At 47.1% G+C, this 9,926-nt stretch overlaps 1 protein-coding gene across 32 annotated transcripts in view; it reads left to right on the forward strand.

The window, feature by feature from the left end:
• ANK3 (ankyrin 3) overlaps nt 1-5,586 on the forward strand; it is a 1,906,984-nt gene extending 1,901,398 nt beyond the window's left edge. For 30 of the 32 annotated variants that reach the window (XM_085608804.1, XM_085608807.1, XM_085608799.1 and 27 more), the window contains one exon: nt 4,214-5,586. The gene's annotated coding sequence lies outside the window, so the exon portion shown is untranslated. The remainder of the gene's footprint in view (nt 1-4,213) is intronic. The other 2 variants (XM_085608832.1, XM_085608833.1) reach the window with 1 other exon arrangement.
• Nucleotides 5,587-9,926: the final 4,340 nt, after the last annotated feature.

Here is a 9,926-nt window from a genome sequence, read left to right on the forward strand (position 1 = left end):
GCAAAGCAGCTCACAATCTCCCCCGGATCCGTAACACTCACACCATCAGCACGCACAATCACCGGGACCACACGACTCGCTCGCTCTCTCTTCTCCAGCCATGCAATCAACCTTCCAGCCTTGTCACCAACATCATACAAGCGCCCCTGTTGCTCCCTACTAGCGAGCTTGGCAGCATCCGTAACCAACGCCCTGTAATCCGCTTGTTTCAGGCAAAGGGCATGGAGTTTGTCCCGTGTGACCCCCCGCCCGAGATCTTCTTCCAAGTCAGTTATGTCCGACTCCAGGCGTACCACCTCCTCAGTTTTACGCCTCTTAGCATGGGAGATCAAGGATAGGGCCTGCCCACGGATGACCACCTTGAAAGCCTCCCACAACGTTACGGCCGATGAGACTGAACCCTGATTTTCCTCAAAATAACGGTCCAGAGACTTAACCAAAAGGGCACGAGTCGTGGGGTCATGCAAATACCAGGGATTACTCGGGGCCACCCTCCCCTCTACCCCCATGGCCACATCTAAGTGGAGCAGGACCGGGGAATGATCAGAGATGCTACGGGCCAGATGTCTGACCTCCCCGATCATTTGGGCTTGGGCGGCCGGCATCAGCACATAGTCCAATCTAGATAAGGAGCCGTGGACGCCAGAGTGAAATGTAAATTGGGCGAGCCCCGGATGCATTGATCTCCAACAGTCCACAAGCCCCATAGTGTCGATAAAGCCACCCAGCCAGGAGTGCGCCCCGGGGAGGTCTCTGGGAGGGTGCCGATCCTCTCTACCCGACACCACAGAATTGAAGTCACCACCCACCAGCAAGAGGCCCTCCGGGAGCCCAAGCAGCAACCCTCCCAAGTCCGCAAAGGTAGTGGTTTGCAACCCCGAGGGGACATAAACTGAAACCAAACACAAAGTCCGTCCTTCCCACCGGCCCACCAACACCACGTAGCGCCCCAGGTCGTCGTGTATCACCTCATCAATTTCCAGCGGGAGAGAGGATCAAACCAAAATGCCCACCCCTCTGGAGCCGGTAGTAAAACCAGAGTGGGCCACCAAACGGTAGCCCTTTCTATTCATAGCATGGCATGAGTGTCCCACCAAATGCGTCTCCTGCAACAGAACCACATCAGGAGAGAGACGTTTCAGATACTGTAGCACCACCCCTCGCTTCAATCGGTCCCCCAAACCATTGACATTCCATGTTAAAATACGCAACCCCCTACCCCTCATTTCCACAGCTACGGACACCCCACCCACATTGAGAGCTAAAAACAGCACACTGATTGCCTGGTATAAAACGAACACCACACAAAAACAACACCCCTACTGCCACCCCCCCAACTCCCGCTACACACCCCCCCACCCCTGCACAGAACCATTAAGCCACCCCAACTCGCAGTGTGCCTGTCGCCCCCCCCATAAACCTACTCTACGGAAAGAAAGGAAAAAAAAAACCCCGAGGAGGAAGAATCTCACCAGATACCCCGCGGCCTCCCAATGATGAAGGAAGGGTAATGCAGTCCTAGAAAAGAAAAACCCCAGTACATCAAACCCAAGTCGGGGGTGAAAACAAGATTGTCAAGGAACCACAAGTCATTCGTTCAACCTTGTTCCGCTGACCCACCACCCTCATCCGCAGCTCGTTCCTCCCCGCCGTGCCGACGGTGCAAAGTGTCAAGCCAGTCCTCAACCGCCTCGGGCCGGTCGAAAAAATGAGTCCGTTCTTCCAGTTCAATACGTAGCTTGGCCGGGAAAAGCGTAGAGTACTTCAAGCCCATGTCCCTCAGCCGCCGCTTGACAGTCATAAAGCCCATTCGCTGTTTTTGCACCGATTGTGTAAAGTCAGGATAGAAACTGATATCCGCATTATCATATTTAGTCGGGCCATGCACACGGGAGGCCTGCAGGATTGCGTCACGGTCCCGAAAGTTGAATATCCTGGCAATGATAGGTCGCGGTGGGGCCCCAGGCCTCGGCCGGCCCCCCGGAACTCTGTGTGTCCGCTCCACCGTAAAGAAGTTGCTGAGGCCTTTCGGCGCTATTTTGGTCAGGATCAGATCTTCCACAAAGAGATCGACCGGCCCATCCTCCGACCTCTCCGGCACACCGATGATGCGTACATTATTCCGCCGGGCCCTGCTTTCAAAATCCTCCAGTCTCTTAGCAGAGAGGTCGCTGAGGGCCCGCAAACTACGGATCTCCGTCTGCAGTTCAGAGACATCCGTCTTGAGGCCTGATGACGTGAGATCGAGCAATTTGACCTTCTCACTAGTTTTGGACAGATCTGCCTTAAGTAGGTTGATATCAATCAACACGGTGTCAAGCTTGTGGGCCAGCGAGTCGAATTGCTGGCCGACCGAGGCCTTCATGGCGTCGATGGCACCCATGACATCGTGTAGTGACAATTCCGTCGAAGGTGACGGGCCCTCCTTGGCTGCATCTGAAAGCCCATTCGATCCGGGAGATCCCTTCTGCTGGGCGTAGCGGTCCATGTTGTTAGCTTGCACGTAGCTACCCCTCCGGGGAGCTCTAGACTTGTGCTTGTCACCGTCCAGCCGGGTCGTCATCACTCAGCAGGGAGAGCAGATCTAGTATACCTGTGAGGTGCAGCAATCACCCTGGGGAGTTCACCTGACTGATGGACAGCCCCCTTTATCAATGCCACTCGACCGCTACAGATCGGTCCCAACGCAGAGCGACTGCGAGCGCCCGCCATCAGACTCGTAGAGGAAAGTCAAAAACGAAAGTGAAACCAGGGGGGGACGGGCCCGCCCAAGACCCTAGAGCCGTTGTTGTTCGATTGGAGCTCGGGGACAGTGCCAACCCGAGTCCGGGGTGGCGCCACGGAGCAGGCCTCTCTCTGGAATACAGGATAAGTCGAGTTCCCAAAGTCCGATTTAAGTTCCAAAAACGGGAATCACCTCCGCTTCGGTTCACCAGGAATATTCCTTCAAATTAACAGGATTACAGCCAGGATAGACGTGGGAGGCCGCGAGGGTCCCGGGAGCCCTGTGCCTACGCGTCCATCTTGGTTGCGCGCTAGGCTCCTCCTCCTCTTGTATCATTTTTAATGAACAATACAATATCAAACTTTAAAACTTTCTTTTTAAAAACAAAATAAAGGAATAAAAAAGATGGATACCTAGTAATGAAAAAACTCATGGTTAGCTTTTCAAAACCATTTTAAAGTACAAAAATAAGTACTAGCTATAACCATCACGGTACTACGCCTACAAATTCTGTGAGTAAAGACATGCACCTGATCCCGCCCACAGGGGAAGACCACTGGCAGAAAGGTTACACCGTCCTAAGGTCAAACACAAGTACCATCCTCCAACCTTGTGAGGCACTGAGTAGGCACAACTGCAAGGGAAGACGACAGCTCTAGTGAGGGAAATACCTTACTTCTTTAACCCCACCAGCCCTCAGCCCTGATTGAGCCCAACACTCACCCATCACAAGCCCTCAACCATTCACTGTTCAGCTAGCTTCCCAAGCTTGTACCAGATGCAGATTTTCTCCATCCTCTCCATTGCAAAGAACAAGAGAACCCTCAACTCAACAGCCCAACGCCTTACCCACCCAAAGAGGTGGCAGATCCTAAAAAGGTCTAACCACCTTAGCTGCTCTCTAGTTTGTTAGGCAAATACAGAATTTCTGCTTTGTCATCAGACCCGTCCCACCAGAAATATCCCCACCCCCTCAATTGCTCACTCTCCTTACGCAGCAGTATGATTTCATTAAAGATTCCCCCCACTTTAATGCATACCTCGCCCCCCTGGTTATTTAATCACTTATATTTTGCAAGTACAAGGATGGCGCCAGACAGTCTAGACAGAGTATGCGGAGCTGCACATGTCTCAGTATTAAGGTGTGGGTTTCATCTAAGTTTCTCCTTATGTTTAAGCTTTTCTGTTTGAATATAGCCCCACAACCCAATGTATATTTATTTCAAGGCTTCATTGTTCAATCATCTTATTTTTAAAGCCTTCTCACTTCCTGTATTTGTTGCCTAGGTGACCCTTGTGTTTTTTACTCCTTTGCCACAATTACATTTTGCCAGTGTTGGGTCACAGAATATGGTTTAAAGAAAAATGTAGGCTATTTTCCCATAATGCATCGTTTAAAAAAAATAAAAAAAAATAAACGCTTTGAGACCTAACATATGTTAAAGAGACACAGAAATACCTCTAATTTTTCTCTTTTCTTTCCTCAAGGTTTTGTGCTTTTACTGCCAGTATTTACAAGAGACATCAATGGATAAAATGTCAACGGGACAAGAGGATTCACTGGAAAAGTGTGTGTGCGTTTGCTGCTTCCACACATTAGCTGCATGGTTTTATGCAGAGGAACATTTTTTTATTTAGCATGAACCAGTTTGCAGAGCATGACAATTCACTTTAATTCACGGAGTCGGAGAGTGTGCAATGAACAATGCAGTGTATACACCTGATGCCATGCTGTGAACAGCTTTTTTTTTCCAAGCAAGCTAAAATTGCCATAAAAAAGATGAAGAAACACTGTGGACAAAGGAGGTACGAGGAGACAAAACGAACTTTAAAAGTACAAAATACACTACAGACAACAAAACACGCAACAGCTCGCCTTATGTTTCTTGGACCCACACGGTCGAGGTTACAAACACTAATTGTTTCTTTTTTAATCATAAACTTTTGCTGTAAATATATGAAACTGTAAAAAAAAACTTATAACGAACCTAGAATAAATGTCAGTTAGGGCACTGCCTCCTGGAAAATCACACGCAGAATATCAGAATATGGTCTAAAGGCAGACATTATTCTGGGTTGTATCTTCGCAGATTCTTGTAAATTAGCAATTATAATGTTTGTATATGCAAAAAAAGAAGTCGCTTGATTTTAGAAAAAAACTCTTTAAACCTGCTGCAAATTTAAATGATTCCCAAAGTGAGGAATTCTGTAGTTCTGTGAAACTTTTCTTCAGAGTACTAATATTTTGATGCATGTGTTTCACCTTATTTTAATTCAATATTTTTGAATTTTGCAAACACTGTATCGAAACATTTAAGAAAACTAACTTTTATCTGAAAACACAAACCCTTTTTCATCATATATCTGTTGCTGTTGCCAGTTTTTTCTAAGAACTGACCTAATACAAAATGGTAATCTATACAGTAGTATGCGTCATAGGGAAGGAGCACTTATTGTCCATGCGTCTACCTGGGTGGGATAACGCTTGCTGCTTTCAAAGTGGATTGGTGCTTTTCTAGGCACATGTTTGGGATTTTTTTTTAATTGACTGTACTGAAGTTATTAGCTGATAGACAGGCGGCACACTGTAAAATTACTGTATCGTGTACTGGCTATGAGAAATAGTCTTTCAGTAAGCCAATCATCTGTAATCATAATAGCAGTGTAATAATAGATTGTTAAGCTGCTGTGTTTTAAAGGGGCATTTTTTTGGGTTTTGGTGAAATATTTTCATTTGTTAATTATATTCATATGAAAACAGCATTCATTGATACTAGCTCTGAAAACATATTGTATGAAAACAAACACTGGATGATCTAGCTGATTATTTAAACAAAATAAATTGTGTTAAAACTCTTTAATTCAGTGTAAGGTTTGTGATTTTTGCAATTAATAGTAACTTTTACATACTGCCAAAAGTTATCTCAATTTATGTTACAAGGTCATCCTTATAAACCTAATTATTTATTTTTGCTTTCTGGAAGTTGGTGGGTCTGTAATGAGCTAGTGTTAACCCCTACATTAATTACAGGCATAACAATAACCTGATCAGTGGGTCGCGGGACACGACAGTGGTACCTGCTCTCCCCTTGGTTATTTGCACTGGCCATAGAGCCATTAGTGGCTCAAGCCAGACTGGGACGGCGATATACTGAACTTGACCTGCGCAGAGCGGTACAGTACATCTCACTCTATGCGGATGACTTACTTATATTTCTAGCTGACACGAGGGACGCCCTAGGTGGAGCGACTGGCCTACTTCGGGACTTTGGAAGGGTTTCAGGACTCGGCAAAGACCTGCCTGTTTCCAGCGGCCCCGTCGAGCGAGGGTCCATCTCATACTAACGGGATAAAATTGGAATATCGCTGTTTGACTTACCTGGGCACTAACATCTACCATACATCTGCTGATCTTTTGGATGGCAATGTGGGCAGAGCTATGCGGAGTCTCCGAGGTGGTTTGACATTCTGGGGCACTCTGCCTCTTTCGATGGCTGGACGAGTAGCACACTTGAGGATGGTGGCGCTGCCCCGGTTGTTATACTACTTTAGAACATTGCCAATTTGGGTCCCGGGGTCTTTTTTTAGACCGATCCGATCAATGATTGGGGGTTTTATTTGGGCGTCTGGTAGAAGGCGAGTCGCACTGAATACCTTGATGCGCCCAAAGGCCAATGGGGGGCTGGCGGTTCCTAATTTTGAAACGTACTACCTAGCGGTCCAGCTGCAATGGCTTACCCAGGCAGTGGCGCTGGAGTTTCGGGGCCCAGACGACCGGGACGGAAATAGAATTTCAAGACACGTACTGTCCTCTATTATCCTCCAGCAGCCGTTACGACTCGGGACGCTTTCCGGCGAGGTGCGGACGATGAGGTTATGCTGGAATCGGAGTCAGCGAAGAGCCATGATTAACCGGCCCTATGCCCCGGAGATACCATTGGCTATGTGTATTGCGTTTCCGCATGGGCGGATTGGCCCGCATTGTCTGAATGGGAGACTATGGGGATACAGGTGCTGGGGGACATATATGAAGACGGCGCCATGGTATCATTTCAGGCCTTGTAGGACAGATATGGACTCCCTCGCGGGGATTTCCTGCTTCATTCGGCCCTTGTCTCGGCAATACAGTGGCACTGGCGGGAGGGTTTATCAGAGCCGGAGATGTCCATGGTGTGTCAGTATGTAATAATGGCGGCAGGGACCTTTAAGGCAGTTACATACTTATATAGGCATATGATTGGTGAGGGGATGGTGCCATTGAGGGACCTGCAGCAGAAGTGGCAATTGGATCTGGGTAAGGAGATCCCTGAGAAAACATGGGCCCAGATAATTAGATGGGCATGGAAAAGCACTAGAAATGCCCGTTTACAACTGGTCCACTTCTTTATACTACATAGGGCATACCTCACTGCCGCCAGGATCAACAAATATTTTAATACAGACACTGCAAAGTGCCCGCGCTGTAATCTAGAAGGGGCAGAGTTTAGCCATATGATGTGGAACTGCCTGCAACTAGTATCGTATTGGGAGGACGTAGTCAAATTGCTATGTGAGATCACAGAACGACAGATGGAACCTGATATGGGCACCTGTTTGCTGCACTGGTTCCCTCACACGCCCAAGGAGAAGGTTACGAGCAAGTTTTTGGATCTAGGATTGTTGTTGGCCAAGAGGGATATCACGGCGCACTGGAAGGCCGCACGAGGCCCCAGCGCCCAGAGATGGAAAATAGAACTGATTAAATGGGCAATGAGCGAAAGTACAGTCAGGTTTCAGATTGCCAGGCGAGCACAAGGGGATAAGGCAATGGAGGCCGCGAGGGCCAGGGAGGCCCTAGTGGTGGTGTTGCAGGCACCTGTGGTGGATTCAACTGCAGGCTCGTCATTGGGCACGCAGACGGTTTCGCCTTGAGCTCAAAGTACAATATTGGATTGACTGAGATTAACGAAGAACGGATAGTGTTGTTGAATGAGGGAGTGATGGTAAATGCTGGCCCTAACATTCACATGGTATGCAATGCTGATTCAAATGTTGCACAGAATTTAACTGAATTGCCGAAGTAAAGGACACACCAGGGGATGTGGGTGGGATAGGAGGGAGGCGAGGTTGCTTTTCTTTTTTATTATGATTGGCTTAAGTCTCACAGTTGAGTCCTTTGGGCATTAACCAATGATGAATCCTTATCTGGTCCTGTGTCACACTTATTATATATATGTATAATCAGATCTAAATTGGAGGGCTTTTATACATGCTCCCGCTCTTGGAATAAAGGGGAGTAGATGGACCACTGATTGATGATAGCTGCTGGTCGGATGACTACTGTACACCTTTGACTCCTGTATCAAAATGTGTATTGTTGGGATGAAAAATCAATTAAAACAAATTAATAAAATAAAATAACAATAACCTGATTTATATAGCACTTGATACCACACCTCTGCTTTTTTAAGTGCCTTAAAAACAGGTGTTACTCCTAATCAATTTAACAACCTCAGAAGTATATAAGGCTGAGTTTATTTTGCTGGGATTTGAACTCTTGACCAGCAGACCAGTGAACAATTCAGGGAGCAAGCGTTCAACTCAATGAATACAGTTCAAAACGTAAAGATTTGAATGATGAAATATTAGATCTGTGAATCAGGGGACCTTAGTGTGGCAACTTAACTCAAAAATAAAAATAAGTCACATTTTATAAAGCAGCACGAAAATAATATAATGGATTAAAGATAGCTTAAAATTATTGATGTGATGCATGCAGGATGTAAAATCTGAGAGAAAGTATTGCGCAAAAACTTTGCTAAAATCTCTGGCAGATTTTCTTTGTTACAAGAGTCATAGGGTGATGTGCTTAGCAGTCCAAACTGGAAAGGTTCTTCTGTTGGTCCATGTTGGTTACAAGTGGCAGAACAACCACATGGCGTAGGCAAACAGGTGATGGTAGTGTTTTCCCTTTTGGAGAAATGTTATATAAGACCAAAGGAGGTGATTTAACGAAGGAGGGGCTCCAAGCACATTTAGCCACTGTAAGTAAAAATTATCTTCTTGTCTAACTTTACATTTCAGCAGAACTTAATTGGAGGGATTTCGCCGAAGTGTGAATTCCAAGATTTTTGCATGGCTGAATTTATTCAAAGAACATAGTCTTACAAGATGATCATTACTCACACTTGTCTAGACTATGTTGTGAGACATTTCTTTCTCTCCACTCCTTCCTATTCCAGAGACATTGATTATTAGATCAGTATTTGTCTATGATAATGTTTTCATACCACAGTCATTAGATTCTTCTACGATTCCTTTTTGCAGCAGGAAAGCCCACATATTTTATTCCACAATTGAATTTTTGGTTCAGTCTTCCTTTTTAGGTCTCGCATAAAGCAGCGCATGCGCTGCCTCTGCGAGGCATCAAGTAATAAGTATTACTACTGAAACTCCACCCATTGCATCTCACTTTGTTTTGTCACTTGCCATTGGTTACATCTGGCATTGCTCTTTTTATGTAGCTCATTCATTAGCTGGTGGTCCGAAACGTCACTTCCGTTTTGCTTCCCTTGTGCAGGAAGCAGCACTGACCAACTACAGTTTAGTTCCGCTGCTCCGCATTATCTACTCAATTTGGGACTACTTCCTTTTTTATTTTCCACCGCCGTTCACCACTAGCTGCTGAGTTTGGAAGTGTTGGCATTTTCTTTTCCTGTTCCGCCCCCCTCCGTTGGTCGTGTTCTCTATCCTCCCGCCCCTTTCCCATTGTCAGTGCCTCGTTCCCTTTGTTCCCGCCCCCTCCCGCTGTCTGTTTCCCCGTTCCCTTTGTTCCCGCCCCCCTCCCGCTGTCCGTTTCTCCGTTCACTTTGTTCCGCCCCCCCTCCCGTTGAGTGTGTTCTCCATCCTCCCACCCCTTTCCCATTGTCAGTGCCCCCGTTCCCTTTGTTCCCGCCCCCTCCCGCTGTCTGTTTCCCCGTTCCCTTTGTTCCCGCCCCCCTCCCGCTGTCCGTTTCCCCGTTCACTTTGTTCCGCCCCCCCTCCCGTTGAGTGTGTTCTCCATCCTCCCGCCCCTTTCCCATTGTCAGTGCCCCCGTTCCCGCCCCCTCCCGCTGTCTGTTTCCCCGTTCCCTTTGTTCCCGCCCCCCTCCCGCTGTCCGTTGTTTGGCAGCTTGTGGCAGTCATGGAGGCGCGCGCTTGTTTTTTTATGGCCTCAGTGTAT

Source organism: Triturus cristatus, chromosome 1_2, assembly GCF_964204655.1.
Source record: "Triturus cristatus chromosome 1_2, aTriCri1.1, whole genome shotgun sequence".
Lineage (NCBI taxonomy): Eukaryota > Metazoa > Chordata > Amphibia > Caudata > Salamandridae > Triturus > Triturus cristatus.